The 15,165-nt window shown below is 37.3% G+C and overlaps 1 long non-coding RNA gene across 2 annotated transcripts; it reads left to right on the forward strand.

Moving 5' to 3' along the window:
* The first annotated feature begins 318 nt into the window (after positions 1 to 318).
* Positions 319 to 9,804, forward strand: LOC114460723 (uncharacterized). Of its 2 annotated transcripts, none has more exons than XR_003673722.1 (3): positions 319 to 631; positions 4,298 to 4,537; positions 8,619 to 9,804. It is a non-coding gene; the product is annotated as an uncharacterized LOC114460723 (long non-coding RNA). The 2 variants fall into 2 exon arrangements; XR_003673721.1 differs by lacking the exon at positions 319 to 631 and having other exon boundaries at positions 4,135 to 4,395; positions 4,524 to 4,537.
* Positions 9,805 to 15,165: the final 5,361 nt, after the last annotated feature.

The following is a 15,165-nucleotide window of genomic DNA, read 5'->3' on the forward strand; positions in this document are numbered from 1 at the left end:
GACTATTTCCCACGTTCTATTGGCCTGTGGATGTTATTCTGTTGAAAGGGGAACGTTATTTAAAGAACTTTCAACTCTTGGGCTGACAGTGTTTTCAATAAAGTCAATATTTGCATCAAGAACAGAGTCGATTTTAATAGATAAGGCAGTCGTGAGGTATCTCCAATCTTCCAACCTCTATTTGAGAATCTAAAATGGAGTGACTCTAAGTGAACAGAAGAGGGCAGCATTACGCTTCTTTTAGTGTACAGCCTGCCGGAAACCATTAGAAGAAGAAGAAGAAGAGTTCATGTTTTAGAGGACCAGCCACACAGAAGAGGACGTGAGATTGTCAACCCGACACAGTCTACTGAGCGGATTCTGTGTGAGAGTTTTACGTCAGACCGACGGATGAACATTAGCCTGTTAGCATTTAGCTTAGCTTGTCCAGCAGAGTGATTCAGTGCTACGGCGTCAATCAGCCATCCACCTGTCCTGCTCGGGAAACGAGAGGAGAAACTAGGCTGGTGTGGTGTGAAGTGGACTGCTGCTGTCGGAGAGAGGATTTTCACCGTTGGAGGAGCTAACACCACGTGGAGAGTTTGGACCTTGAATGCACCACGGAGATCCGCCATTTTCCATCAGTGTGGAAGTGAGGGAAGGAGAACACCCTGAAATACAGGCCTGAACTTGTTTTATTTTTATATGCTGGCTTTTTCAGGGTTTATTTTGTTTTATTTTATTACAGTGGGCCCACATTTTGTGATTGTTTTATTTTTACCTTACCTAAATCTTTGATTGTCTAAACAGTGATTTTTTTATGTTTGGTTAATTCAAAAAGAAAATAATAACTTTGATATAAAGCATTATTAATCCCTACTTTTGGTATTTATTATATGTGGTGAAATATTTAATGGGCATGTGTTTTTCCTGTTTCTATTTTATCTTAATAAATCTGTGGTTGGGATAGGCTAATTAAAAATTCAATACTATTTATTAAAGAGTCCCAGAGCCTTGCTCAAAGAATTAGAGGGAGCAAGAGCGCTACATTTCATTGTTCTTTTGTCTTATACTCCATGTAAAGAGGTCTTTTATTAGTCTATTTTCTTTTTAAAGTGGTGCCATTTTTGTGGCTTTAGACTTCAGTTACATTTATGTATAAAATATCTTCCCTACATTATAAACAAATTAAAAATAGAAAATATAAAAAAAAAATAGTTATGTTTCCACTTGATCCAGAATAATAATATTTCTCAACAAGAATTGTTGATTGATTTGTCACATGACTGCTACAGGGTTTGAGTTTATTTTATTTAGTTTCACATCTACCTGTAGCTCTTTGTTTTTTAGACTGATGACAACTTGTTTGTAGTTTTATTTCAGCAAGTTTCACTTTTACAGTTACAGTTGTGGACCTTTGTAAGTGAATACCCTAGTTACATTACAACAACCAAATGAAACTGTATCAACTAAGTGAATTCATAAAAATGGCCTGTGTAAAGGCTTTTTCAAATGAAAAAATTGTTGAGCAAAAAATAAACACAGAAAATCTGCTCACGGGGACTCGAACTCACAACCCTGGGCATGAAAATCCAAAATATTCCATAGGACAGTGGTTTCCAAACTTTTCCCAGTTGAAAACACCTTCAGACTTTGAACCTAAAGCCATGTACCCCCTACTCCTCCACACTTAAAAAACATCATAATGTAATGTCATATACAGTTTAGCCCTACAAGGGAATTTTTCACTGAATTTGACCTGTTGAGGAATAATATATAATGGAAAAAAATAACAATAATCTGTTAGCACATAAGAAAACATCTTATTCAGAATTATCACTTGTTTGATTTATCTAATCATTTAGCCTACTGGTATTTTTAGAAATAAACCTATTTCCTCTTTGTTTTAGAAAAATAAGTCGACCAAACATTTGTTATGTAAATTTGTTGTTATGTTGCTGCTGTTTTTTTATCCTGCAATACGAGCCAATGCAACCACATTTTGTTATCTGTACTGTAAAGTTTAAGTTTGAATGACAATAAAGAAAGTCTAAGTCTTGATTGAACATATTGCAGTAATACAACATATTGATCACCCTGAAACTGTGAAATACAACTCACTACAACTTAAATAAGATGGATGAGGTTGAGAGGATGAACAGAACTCTGCAATGTTTGGCTGAATTTGAGAAAGTCTGAGTTTTTAATCGTTCTCCACATAAAGTCAACAGTAGGAATAAAATGATGAACTCACAATATTGAAGGAAAAGAAACATTTTGACTTTACAAAATAGTTGAATTATTTAGCTCAAAATAAGCATTAAAGTTTAAAATAAAACCTTTATTGTAAATACATAAAAACATTAACATGAAACTAAACAAGTGATATTAAAGATTGTTAAACAAAACTTAACATTTCAGATTTTTACTCTAGAGAAAAATAAAAACAGGAAATACTGTTTGTTGGCTAAACTCCTTAATCTAGGTTTCAAACTGGGATTAAAAAGATGAAATGTAACAAAATTCTATTTTGTTTTCAGATATAAAAGCATGCTGTTCTTGGGAGATAACATTAGCTTTTGCTGATATCAGAAAATGTCCAACACTTAATTTTCTAAATTAAAAGACAGAGATGGTGGTCAGAAATATGAAATACAATCATTTTTATTTTTTTTACAAGTTGGTCAGTATGTGACTGTCCATGGACACCAGCATGAGGCACAAGACGGGTTCTACTTCCAGGTTCCATCGTGGGAGAGTCACCAGATGGGTTCTACTGCCATCTGTGTAAATCATAGCTTTCAGATATTACGTTAGAATAAGGGGTCGTACGTCTTTCATCCACTTTGTTGAAGTGGTGAAACACTTACCCTGAGCTTGGTTCTGTTACTGTAAATGTCTGCACTGACACAAGCACTATTACCTCATCATTTCAATAAGCATTTTATTTATGTTTTCTTTGATGTTTATGCATAATCAATGTAATCTGTTCATTAGACAGTTTGTTTTAAATGCATAGATACTAAGTTTTTGACATTCCACCTAGAATGTTTTATAGATTTTATAGAACATACCAGTGGCGGATGCTTTAAGACTACAAGGGAACCTCAGCTTCCCCTAAAATCAGTGGTCAAATATGTAGTGTTGTGTGTACATTTCATTGACTAAATATATGACAGAACACATGTATGTTTAGTTCAGAATCAGCTTCTTATAACAGGAAACTGACAGTGACAGCGTGACGTTCTTCATTCATTACCGCAGCGTCACAGTGTTAATAAACAGTGGTGAAGTTCAGCTTCAATTCACTTCAATGGGAGAGGATTTAGGGGTTGATCCACTGCAGTCAAACTAGACGCTCATTGGATAAATGCTCGGTTATGACGCACTTAGTTCCGCCCATCGGACGCCGGGCTTCACAGGAGGTCTATGGAGCAGTGGGCTGGATCTGTCTGTTCCGGACGCTGGAATAATGGATGATGATTGGATGATCTGTCTCAGGCTAATTCAATTTTGATTGACAGCGAAATGAGCCAATCAGAGAGTATGACGTTGTAAGCACACAGGCGGGTTTTTCAAATATTTCAGTCCGTTGCTCTGTGTTGACACGGAGACTTTGCTGATCCTCTCATAGCGAATCAACTTCTGACAAACCTAGTGTCTGTTTTTGGTGTTTGTGGAGACTGTTACTGCTTGTGTTGTGAGACTTTTGACCAAACACTCACACTCCAGCGCGCAGCAGCTACGCGCGTGCGTGTGTGATAATCTACAAATAGTTGTTGACAACAAAATGTGAATTCTACTAGAATTCACATTTAAATAAACAGATACATTTTCTGAAGTAGGCAGAAAATGAGCTTCCCCTGCATGAAAGACCAGCAGCCGCCACTGGAACATACTGTCAGCATTTCTTGCTTTCAGAGATTCCTAAAGATAGGAATAGTTTTCTTACTAGAAAATGTTTTATTAGATGCTCTGACACATTGGATGTATTGACACAAACACTTACCTCATTGAATTGTTTTATTTATCCAGGTTAGCCACACCATGTCTTGTTCTCATGCACATTATTTTGAAATGGTGTTCTCTAATAATAATAATAATAATAAAAAAGAACCTAGTTTGATCTTTATACACATTTTTGTACTTTTTTATTGCATGGGAGAGAACTTTTACTCTGAGTACATTTTAAATGATCAACTTTTTACTTTTACTTGATTAGTAACTTTACTTCGACTTAAGTAAAATGTCATCAAAGTAACAGTACTTCTACTTAAGTAGACGTTTTCTGTTCTCTTTCCACCCCTGGTTGCTATAGATACGATCAACAGACTGATGAAAATAACGGTGATGGGTACAGAGTCAGAGCGTGCAGCAGGAGTCGCCATAAGATGGATGTTCCTGTCAGATTTCCAAGTATCTTGATCATTTAAAAAAAAATTCACAAAAAACAGAAAAAAATTCACAAAAGCTCTTTTCACTAATTTTTCCTCCTGTTTCTTTATTTTCTGTTTTCCATGAATCTCTCATCACTCGTCTGTCAGCCTGATTATTTACAGTAAGTACGTTACTCACTACTACACGGGTCACTATAAGTGAAACACTGAGGTATAAAGAGTGCTGATATATTTACTAAAGTAGAAGTTAATGTTACTTGATTTAAATTGTACTCAAGTACAATGTTTATTTTTGGTAATAAATCTTGGTACGGGTCCCTTGCATACATAAACATCTCATGTAGAAACTTAAAAAGGAAGAGACCAAATCTACCACAATTACAACTTTATTTATTTTCCACAAAGGCATCTGTATAAAAGCTTTGTAAGAATGTACAATTATTAATAAAATAAAACAACATTAATTAATTCAAATCAAAATCAATAAATTCTCAGGTTATATAGTATAGATACATTTATGAACTCTAAAACTGAGAAAATAACCTCCATTCAACGCTGTTTAATCTGATTGATCGGCTATGATGTGATGCATTACATTTGATCTGATTGATCTGCTATGATGTGATGCATTACGTTTAATCTGATTGATCGGCTTTGATGTGATACATTACATTTAATCTGATTGATCGGCTATGATGTGATGCATTACATTTAATCTGATTGCTCGGCTATGATGTGATGCATTACATTTAATCTGATTGATCTGCTATGATGTGATGCATTACATTTAATCTGATTGATCGGCTATGATGTGATGCATTACATTTAATCTGATTGATCGGCTATGATGTGATGCATTACATTTAATCTGATTGATTGGCTATGATGTGATGCATTACATTTAATCTGATTGATCGGCTATGATGTGATGCATTACGTTTAATCTGATTGATCAGCTATGATGTGATGCATTACATTTAATCTGATTGATTGGCTATGATGTGATGCATTAAGTTTAATCTGATTGATCGGCTATGATGTGATGCATTACATTTAATCTGATTGATCGGCTATGATGTGATGCATTACATTTAATCTGATTGATCTGCTTTGATGTGATGCATTACGCTTAATCTGATTGATCGGCTATGATGTGATGCATTACATTTAATCTGATTGATCGGCTATGATGTGATGCATTACGTTTAATCTGATTGGTCGGCTATAATGTGATGCATTACGTTAAATCTGATTGATCGGCTATGATGTGATGCATTACATTTAATCTGATTGATCGGCTATGATGTGATGCATTACGTTAAATCTGATTGATCGGCTATGATGTGATGCATTACATTTAATCTGATTGATCGGCTATGATGTGATGCATTACGTTTAATCTGATTGGTTGGCTATAATGTGATGCATTACGTTTAATCTGATTGATCGGCTATGATGTGATGCATTACGTTTAATCTGATTGATCGGCTATGATGTGATGCATTACATTTAATCTGATTGATCGGCTATGATGTGATGCATTACATTTAATCTGATTGATCTGCTATGATGTGATGCATTACATTTAATCTGATCGGCTATGATGTGATGCATTACATTTAATGTGATTGATCGGCTATGATGTGATGCCTTACATTTAATCTGATTGATCGGCTATGATGTGATGCATTAAATTTAATCTGATTGATCAGCTATGATGTGATGCATTACATTTAATCTGATTGATTGGCTATGATGTGATGCATTAAGTTTAATCTGATTGATCGGCTATGATGTGATGCATTACATTTAATCTGATTGATCGGCTATGATGTGATGCATTACATTTAATCTGATTGATCTGCTTTGATGTGATGCATTACGCTTAATCTGATTGATCGGCTATGATGTGATGCATTACATTTAATCTGATTGATCGGCTATGATGTGATGCATTACGTTTAATATGATTGGTCGGCTATAATGTGATGCATTACATTTAATCTGATTGATCGGCTATGATGTGATGCATTACATTTAATCTGATCGGCTATGATGTGATGCATTACATTTAATCTGATTGATCGGCTATGATGTGTTGCATTACATTTAATCTGATTGATCGGCTATGATGTGATGCATTACGCTTAATCTGATTGATCTGCTATGATGTGATGCATTACGTTTAATCTGATTGGTCGGCTATAATGTGATGCATTACGTTTAATCTGATTGATCGGCTATGATGTGATGCATTACGTTTAATCTGATTGATCGGCTATGATGTGATGCATTACGTTTAATCTGATTGATCGGCTATGATGTGATGCATTACATTTAATCTGATTGATTGGCTATGATGTGATGCATTACGTTTAATCTGATTGGTCGGCTATGATGTGATGCATTACAATTGATCTGATTTATCGGCTATGATGTGATGCATTACGTTTAATCTGATTGATCGGCTATGATGTGATGCATTACATTTAATCTGATTGATCGGCTATGATGTGATGCATTACATTTAATCTGATCGGCTATGATGTGATGCATTACATTTAATCTGATTGATCGGCTATGATGTGATGCATTACGTTTAATCTGATTGATCGGCTATGATGTGATGCATTACATTTAATCTGATTGATCGGCTATGATGTGATGCATTACGTTTAATCTGATTGATCAGCTATGATGTGATGCATTACATTTAATCTGATTGATTGGCTATGATGTGATGCATTAAGTTTAATCTGATTGATCGGCTATGATGTGATGCATTACATTTAATCTGATTGATCGGCTATGATGTGATGCATTACATTTAATCTGATTGATCGGCTTTGATGTGATGCATTACGCTTAATCTGATTGATCGGCTATGATGTGATGCATTACATTTAATCTGATTGATCGGCTATGATGTGATGCATTACGTTTAATATGATTGGTCGGCTATAATGTGATGCATTACGTTAAATCTGATTGATCGGCTATGATGTGATGCATTACATTTAATCTGATTGATCGGCTATGATGTGATGCATTACGTTTAATCTGATTGATCGGCTATGATGTGATGCATTACGTTAAATCTGATTGATCGGCTATGATGTGATGCATTACATTTAATCTGATTGATCGGCTATGATGTGATGCATTACGCTTAATCTGATTGATCTGCTATGATGTGATGCATTACGTTTAATCTGATTGGTCGGCTATAATGTGATGCATTACGTTTAATCTGATTGATCGGCTATGATGTGATGCATTACGTTTAATCTGATTGATCGGCTATGATGTGATGCATTACATTTAATCTGATTGATCGGCTATGATGTGATGCATTACGTTTAATCTGATTGGTCGGCTATGATGTGATGCATTACAATTAATCTGATTTATCGGCTATGATGTGATGCATTACATTTAATCTGATTGATCGGCTATGATGTGATGCATTACATTTAATCTGATTGATCGGCTATGATGTGATGCATTACATTTAATCTGATCGGCTATGATGTGATGCATTACATTTAATCTGATTGATCGGCTATGATGTGATGCATTACGTTTAATCTGATTGATCGGCTATGATGTGATGCATTACAATTAATCTGATTGATCGGCTATGATGTGATGCATTACAATTAATCTGATTGATCGACTATGATGTGATGCATTAAGTTTAATCTGATTGATCGGCTATGATGTGATGCATTACGTTTAATCTGATTGATCAGCTATGATGTGATGCATTACGTTTAATCTGAATTAATGAGTCATCATTTTAACTTTTTAAATTAATAATTTGTTCATGTTCCTTGTCTTTTATGCCTGTGTATTAATACTAGGCATGCAACAGTAATATTCTCTACAGGGTTGGGCTCAATTATAATTGGATTCGCATAACTGATAAGTATGCATTATTGATAATTAATTACAATTATGACATAATCGTAAATGCTAAATTCTGTGGCCGTTTTGATCTTAATTGAATTGTAATTGAGTTCTAATAATTGACTTAGAACTGTAACATGGTTCTCCAGTTTTATGTCAATTACAATTACTATGTCTAATACATATGTAGTTCATTAAAATATATTTTGTGTGTGTGTGTGTGTGTGTGTGTGTGTGTGTGTGTGTGTGTGTGTGTGTGTGTGTGTGTGTGTGTGTGTGTGTGTGTGTGTGTGTGTGTGTGCGCGCGCGTGTGGATTTGCACTGCAATCTTAGTAAAATCCCCACAGCAAGTAAGGAAACAGCTCCACCAAGATCCCCCCCAACAGACAAGCCCCCACCCCTCCCCTATGTAACACACTAGGGGCTCAGGAACTGACTACAAATAAAGGTAAACAGAAATAGGTCCGCCTGTTGAACCAAAGTGTGTGAATAATTGACAGACAAAATAATTTTGGGTAAGTATATATATTTAAGATATTTGGAATCAGTATATATTTTATATATATTATTTAGTTGCTATTAATAATTAGATATAGACAATAAACAACAATAACAAAAATACAATAACAAAACACAAAAGAAATCATTTCTTATTTCAGAATTCAACAGTCATAGTTAGTTTCCTTTAGTGTGTCTCAGTTCAGTTTGTTTGATTTCACAGAGTTGACATGTGAAGGGTTCCACAAAGTTCTTTCGCATCGGAAAAAAAAAGAAAAGCAAACAAACAAAAACTCCCCAGGGTTTAATCCAGATATAAGGTCCGTGTGTCCGAGGAAACAAAAAGATCAGATATTCCTACTGCGATGCAGCGGTGGTTGGGTGGTGGCTCGCCATCTAGTGGTTGAGAGTGGTAGGTGATCCAGAACTAACAAAAAAAACCTGACCTATAAAACAAGGCCAACAACATTTAGTCAAAAAGCTAATAAAATTAGTACCTTTTAAAGAAGAAAATAAATGAACCTTAGCACCCTTAAATATAATTGGTCATTGTTAAATAAATGAACAGTTATAAATACTTGAAATAAATCACAGCAGAAAAATCCATATCAATCGTAATCAATTTGAAGCTTCATTATATACATTCACAGTTAAATATAAAGTGCACTTTTAAATCAAAATCATTAGCTGTAACGCTAAGTCATATCATAAACATACATGTCTTCAACATATTCTTTAAATAATTCATTGTTGTTGTACAACACATATCTAATTCATTCAAAAGGTCAAAGCCTTTTCAAAACCACGTCATAGTTAGGTCTGCAGTGCATCAGTTTCTGAATTAAAAATAAATAAATATATATATGTATGTTATTGTCCTTTACTGCTGATATGTGCACAACCCCGTAGGATGTAGTTTTGCCCAAACATCCATCCATACATTTTCAGACCCACTTATTCCTGTTTGTCAGGGTCGCGGGGGTCTGCCGGCGCTAATCCCCGGCTCTCATTGGGCGCTGGGTGGGGGTACACCCTGGACAGGGCACCAGTCCATCGTAGGGTTTTACAATGCTGTAAAATCTATGGTTGTCAGACATTTTTTCCATTACAAAATTTACTTTTAAAATGTAAGTATATTTATTTGTTTCTACAGAAAATCTTTATCATTTCAACATTTCATTACCGTAAAAATAAAGTTTTGTCCAGTCTCACAATTAACTGTTATTTGATGTATTTAATACAGTAAAATGAAGTTTTGGGATTTATGCTCCTTTACTGTTGGAATTTGACAGTCTGTATATTTTACTGACTTTTTTTACAGTGTGGCTACTAAAGCATAAAAATAGCAAAATTACAAAAAATGTACAGTATATACAGTATATATATATATATATATTTTTTTTTTTTTTTTTTTTTTTTTTCTTTCTTTTTTAGGTAAGACCCTAAAAAGTAGTTCAAATTTAATACTGTAAAACAGGGGTGAGGCTGCAGTAAAGCATAAAACCTTTGTTAATTATTGATTGATTATTGATCAGCTAAGAGTGTTGAAGCAGGTGTTCGAGTGTCATTCCTTCATTTTTGTGCACCTCCCAACGCAAGTGCACAAAATGACAGAAAAATATACACAACAATAACAAAAATACAAAAATACACAGAGCAAAGAAACACACACAACAAACAGTTTTGTTCTTGAATGTATTGATGATCAGATGATGACGACATTGACTTTTAAAATGTGGTCCTCTGATCACATAAACATTTGTCTGCAGTCCTTGATGTGATAAAACGTGTCTATCTCTGGCACTAAAAAGGTGGCACATGATCCAGACCAATCATCAATCAGCTCAGCCAATCAGAGAACATACAGTGTGATCCACTCTGCCTCCTGAGCCAAGACCATCAACAGTAACATTTCCTGCTTCCCAGAGCGCCCACAGGGAATTGTGTCCTTCTTGTGCAGGAAGTAGAGGATGCTGCTGAGGAAGACCAGCAGCATCAGACACAGAATGATCACCATGGTGATCGCCCACTGCCCTCAACTACAGAAAGACAGAGACACAACACACACACACACACACACACATACACACACAGGTCTTGTTGTGTCTTTAGATACACTAAAAGTACATTTTGCTGGATTTACACATTGGACAAACTTTTTCTTACATTATAGCTCCAAAACACAAACTTCAAACACATCACTAAATAATTACATTTTAATTTAACTAAATCATTTTCTTTTATTCAGATATATTTCACACAAAGACATTTTGCACATTATTGCTGTCTATCGCGTGTTTTGGCTGCGGGCCATTCTGTTTCCACCAACATAGCTCCAGCTCTCGGAGCCAAAAACCGGGGCTACGCTGGCCCCGCATAGCTTCTGGTCTACAGCCCAGCTCTGAAGTGGGCGGGAGGAAGGGACCCTCCGAAGGCGGGGCTATAAATGTCTTGCAAGAAACGAAGGTCAGCCATTTTCTTTCGACTCGACTGGAGTTCATACCGCGTGATACCCAGAAAAGCTGAAATGGATAGTAAACATCTTAAGCAGCAATGGTCCGAGGCGGAAACACAGTGCTTTGTGGTGCTGTGGAGTAACGAGGAGGTACAGGAGAAGCTCAACTCTGCCACGCGGAACAAGCCGATCTTTGAGGGTCTGCAGAGGGAGATGGCAGCCGCCGAGTACACCCGGACAGTCGACCAACTTTTAAATAAGTTGAAGAAACACAAAAAGGACTTCCGTGACCAGAAGCGAGAGCTAGGGCGCAGCGGCAGTGGAAGGGTGGTCAGCCCACATTTAGAAATGTTGAACGCTGTGCTTGGGGACCGCCCGGCCAACGTGTCGACCAGGGCATTGTGCTCGACTGTGCTCGAGGAAACGGCAACAGAACCCGGTAAGTTTGAATGCTGTTAGCTAGTTGTGATAATGTTTATCATTAAGCCCCTCTGCTAGCTCGTCAATAGCTTCGTCAGCGGCTGCCATGGGTAATATACTATGTAAACAAACTAACAATGCTGTATTTGAACTCATCCTGAAATCTACTGGTAATGACTAACAGTAATGTCTTACTTGTTTATGTCTGTTGTGTTCTGTCTGCATGGACCTATCACTATGTGTCTGAAATAAAGTTTTGCTGATGATGGTTTCCCATATGCTTTTTGTTTAGGTAAGAGGAAGAGGGACTCGATTGGGGAAGTCCTCCAATATACGGAGAAGTCTGACGAGGTGTTTCTGTTGGAAGGCAGGGAGGACCGTCAACTCTCAAAGGCGATTCTGGAGAGCCTAACAAACATGGACGCCCAGGGATCAAACATTATAGCTCCTGATGGAGGAGCAGGGGAAGAAGTAATGTGCTTTTCCCCCTGAGAACATGTACATACTGTATAATATTGTAAATAAAAGTTTTTTTGAAGTGATGTGAGTTTTCTCTCTAATTTCAAAGGACATTTTTCATATTTAGTTTTACTAGTGTTCTTCTTCACATGTAGAAAATGCAGTTACTTATAAGTAATGGCGCGCCGTTATCGGCGTTAACTTGCTGCGTTAACGCGAGCCTCTTATCGGGCGATAAAAAAAATATCGCCGTTAATCTATTCTCAAAGTTGGGAGCTGGGTCTATACTACGCAAGCTATGATGTCTTTCACCGCGGATGTATACAGCACGGAGCCGAATTGCACTGTAGGGGAGGATAACGAGTCTTCGAACCTGTGTAAATTACCACATCCAACGTGACATGCTAACATGGATGCAGCTATGAAGCCACCGGGTTTGCTTCAGGGAAAATTTATTTTTAAAACGCTTCCCAATGGAAACTTCGACAAGTCAAAGGTTGTTTGCACCTTGTGCAATGCCGAATTAGTTTATTGTAGGAGTTCTACCAGTCTAAAGTACCACCTAAATGCAAAACATCCCTTAGCTAATGCCGGGTCAAGCGCTGATAGAGCGCAAGGGAAGAGTCGTCGTCAAACTACTATGTTTGAGTGCAACCGAGGCAAGCCCATCAGTACAGCTCTATCAGCCAAGCTAACGAATCTCCTCGCTCAGTGGATTGCCACCAGCTGCCGGCCCATCAGCGTGGTTGAAGATGATGGGCTCGAGCTCGTTCTCCAAGCTGCCACAGGTGACCCATCTTACAAGCTACCTGCGAGGCGAACTATTATGAGGAGAATAGATGACCAGTACGCAAGAAAGCCGCAAAGGATGCGAAGATTGTCGAGGCGAGGTGGGTAGCAGTCACGGGGGATCATTGGACATCTGTCAACAACGATAACTACCTCGGCGTTACTGTACACCTCATCGATGCCAGCTGGGAACTTCACTCCTTCGCTTTAGGTAAGATACGTCATGTGAATTTAAATTACATTATTTAATTGAATTACTTAATCCAGGGGTCTTCAACAGGGGGTCCGCGACCCCTAGGGGGTCCGCGGAGGTACTGCAGGGGGGAAAGTTTTGGTTAATTAGACATTTAAAAAAAAATAAATAAATAATAATAATAATAATAAAAATAATTAGACATTTTTTTATATTCCCCCCCGCAATTTTTTCAATAAATTGAAATGTCTTTAAATACACATTAACATGAATCCAACACACTGTAGTGAACAGATAAATGGAGGCAGAAGATGTCTTTCAGTCAGCAATGCACACGTTCAGCGACACACAGGAGCTCTTTCAAGCTGGGCACTGGTTCATTCACCTGTCCCATCATACATTAGTGAGTAATGTATGCCATCCATAGCTGGTTTGAGGATTCACTGCCCATACTACATGTATGTTTAAAATTAAAACATGAATCTGTCAATTATGTTAATAGTTCAGTATTGTATGCAAGATAACATATGTTTATGCATGCCAGTGGCACTAACAAGCATCAATAATTTTCGTTTCCACATTTATGTTGAACAAAAATGTCCATTTGAACAGCTTTTATGCAAAATGTTGTTACATGCAATTTGACAGACATTGTTGATCTTGGCAGGTATCAGTTTATTATGTTATGTTATGTTTATGAATGGCAGTGGCATGGCCACCCTACTCACTGTACCTTGCACATGTTTAAACTAAAAACAAGAATATATAAACCTGTGTGTTTTGAATGTCTTAGTATTGAATGCACAATAGTACATTTATACATGGCACTATAGGACCAGTTTAATATAAAACACAATTTTATATAATATATATAAGTAGGGGGTCCCCGCTCCATCTCTCCATCAGTTTGGGGGTCCTTGGCCTGGAAAACGTTGAAGACCCCTGACTTAATCTATTACTTACCAGGACACAACGAATTACCACCACATTATGTTTGCTTCTTGATGATGCTAGTTTTTTACGAGTAGTAGTGCAATTTCGATGTCGGTTTTTGGTATTTACCATAATTACGATAGCACATGAAGGCAGCATTATTCGGATCTACTTTTTTTGTCCGTTAGGTGTGATGAAAACAGAAGAGTGTCACTTTTCTGAAGCGTGTGCCAGGCAGTTTCTTGACGTCGCTAATCGGTGGGGGATTGCTGACAAAATCAGCACTGTTGGAACAGACAGTGCTCCTAATATGGTGGCAGCAGGGAGGATACTGCCATTTGAACATTTGCCTTGTGTGGCGCATGTTGTACAGAGAGCTATTGTAATGTCACTTCAGGCGGGTGGTTTTGATGGTGCACTGGCCAAGTGCCGCAAAGTGGTCGGACATTTCAAACACAGTCCAGCCAACTCAGATGAGCTGAATGTCCAGCAAGCCTCCCTTGGACAAGTTCAGGAGCCACTCGTGCAAGATGTCCCAACACGGTGGAATTCCACCCTTGAGATGATCAAGCGCATGAGACGCAACAAAGATGCACTGCACACAACGCTGTCTCAGCAGAAGCACAATCTGGCCCTCCCAACAAATGCTGATTATGAGAAGTTGGCAAAGCTAGAGAAACTGCTGGAGCCATGCAGGTATGGTCTACAAAGATAGCGTGTTCATGAATTAGCATAAAAGTTATTTTTAAATGTCACTTTTTATTCAATAAACACGTGCCCTTAAATTTAATGTGATTAAGAACTTTAAAAAAAAATGTGTAATCTAAGTTAAATGAATCAGTCATTAATTATTTTTTACTCTGTTTATGTCTGTCTGTCTGTCTGTGTAGGTATATCACTGATCTCCTTGGTGGGGATAAGTATGTATCCTGCTCTGCGGTTCTACCTGCCCTGTGCCACCTCCAGCACGCGATGAAGATCTCTGATGATGATCCTGCCTATGTTTTACGATTCAAGGCTGCCTTCACCAAGGACCTCAACCAGCGGAGGGAGAAAATAAACCTGGAATGGCTTAAGGTATGTCAGACTGACCAGAAGATAACTGCATTGTTTGACCATTATAGACTGTTAAG

Source organism: Gouania willdenowi, unplaced genomic scaffold, assembly GCF_900634775.1.
Source record: "Gouania willdenowi unplaced genomic scaffold, fGouWil2.1 scaffold_62_arrow_ctg1, whole genome shotgun sequence".
NCBI classification, from domain to species: domain Eukaryota; kingdom Metazoa; phylum Chordata; class Actinopteri; order Blenniiformes; family Gobiesocidae; genus Gouania; species Gouania willdenowi.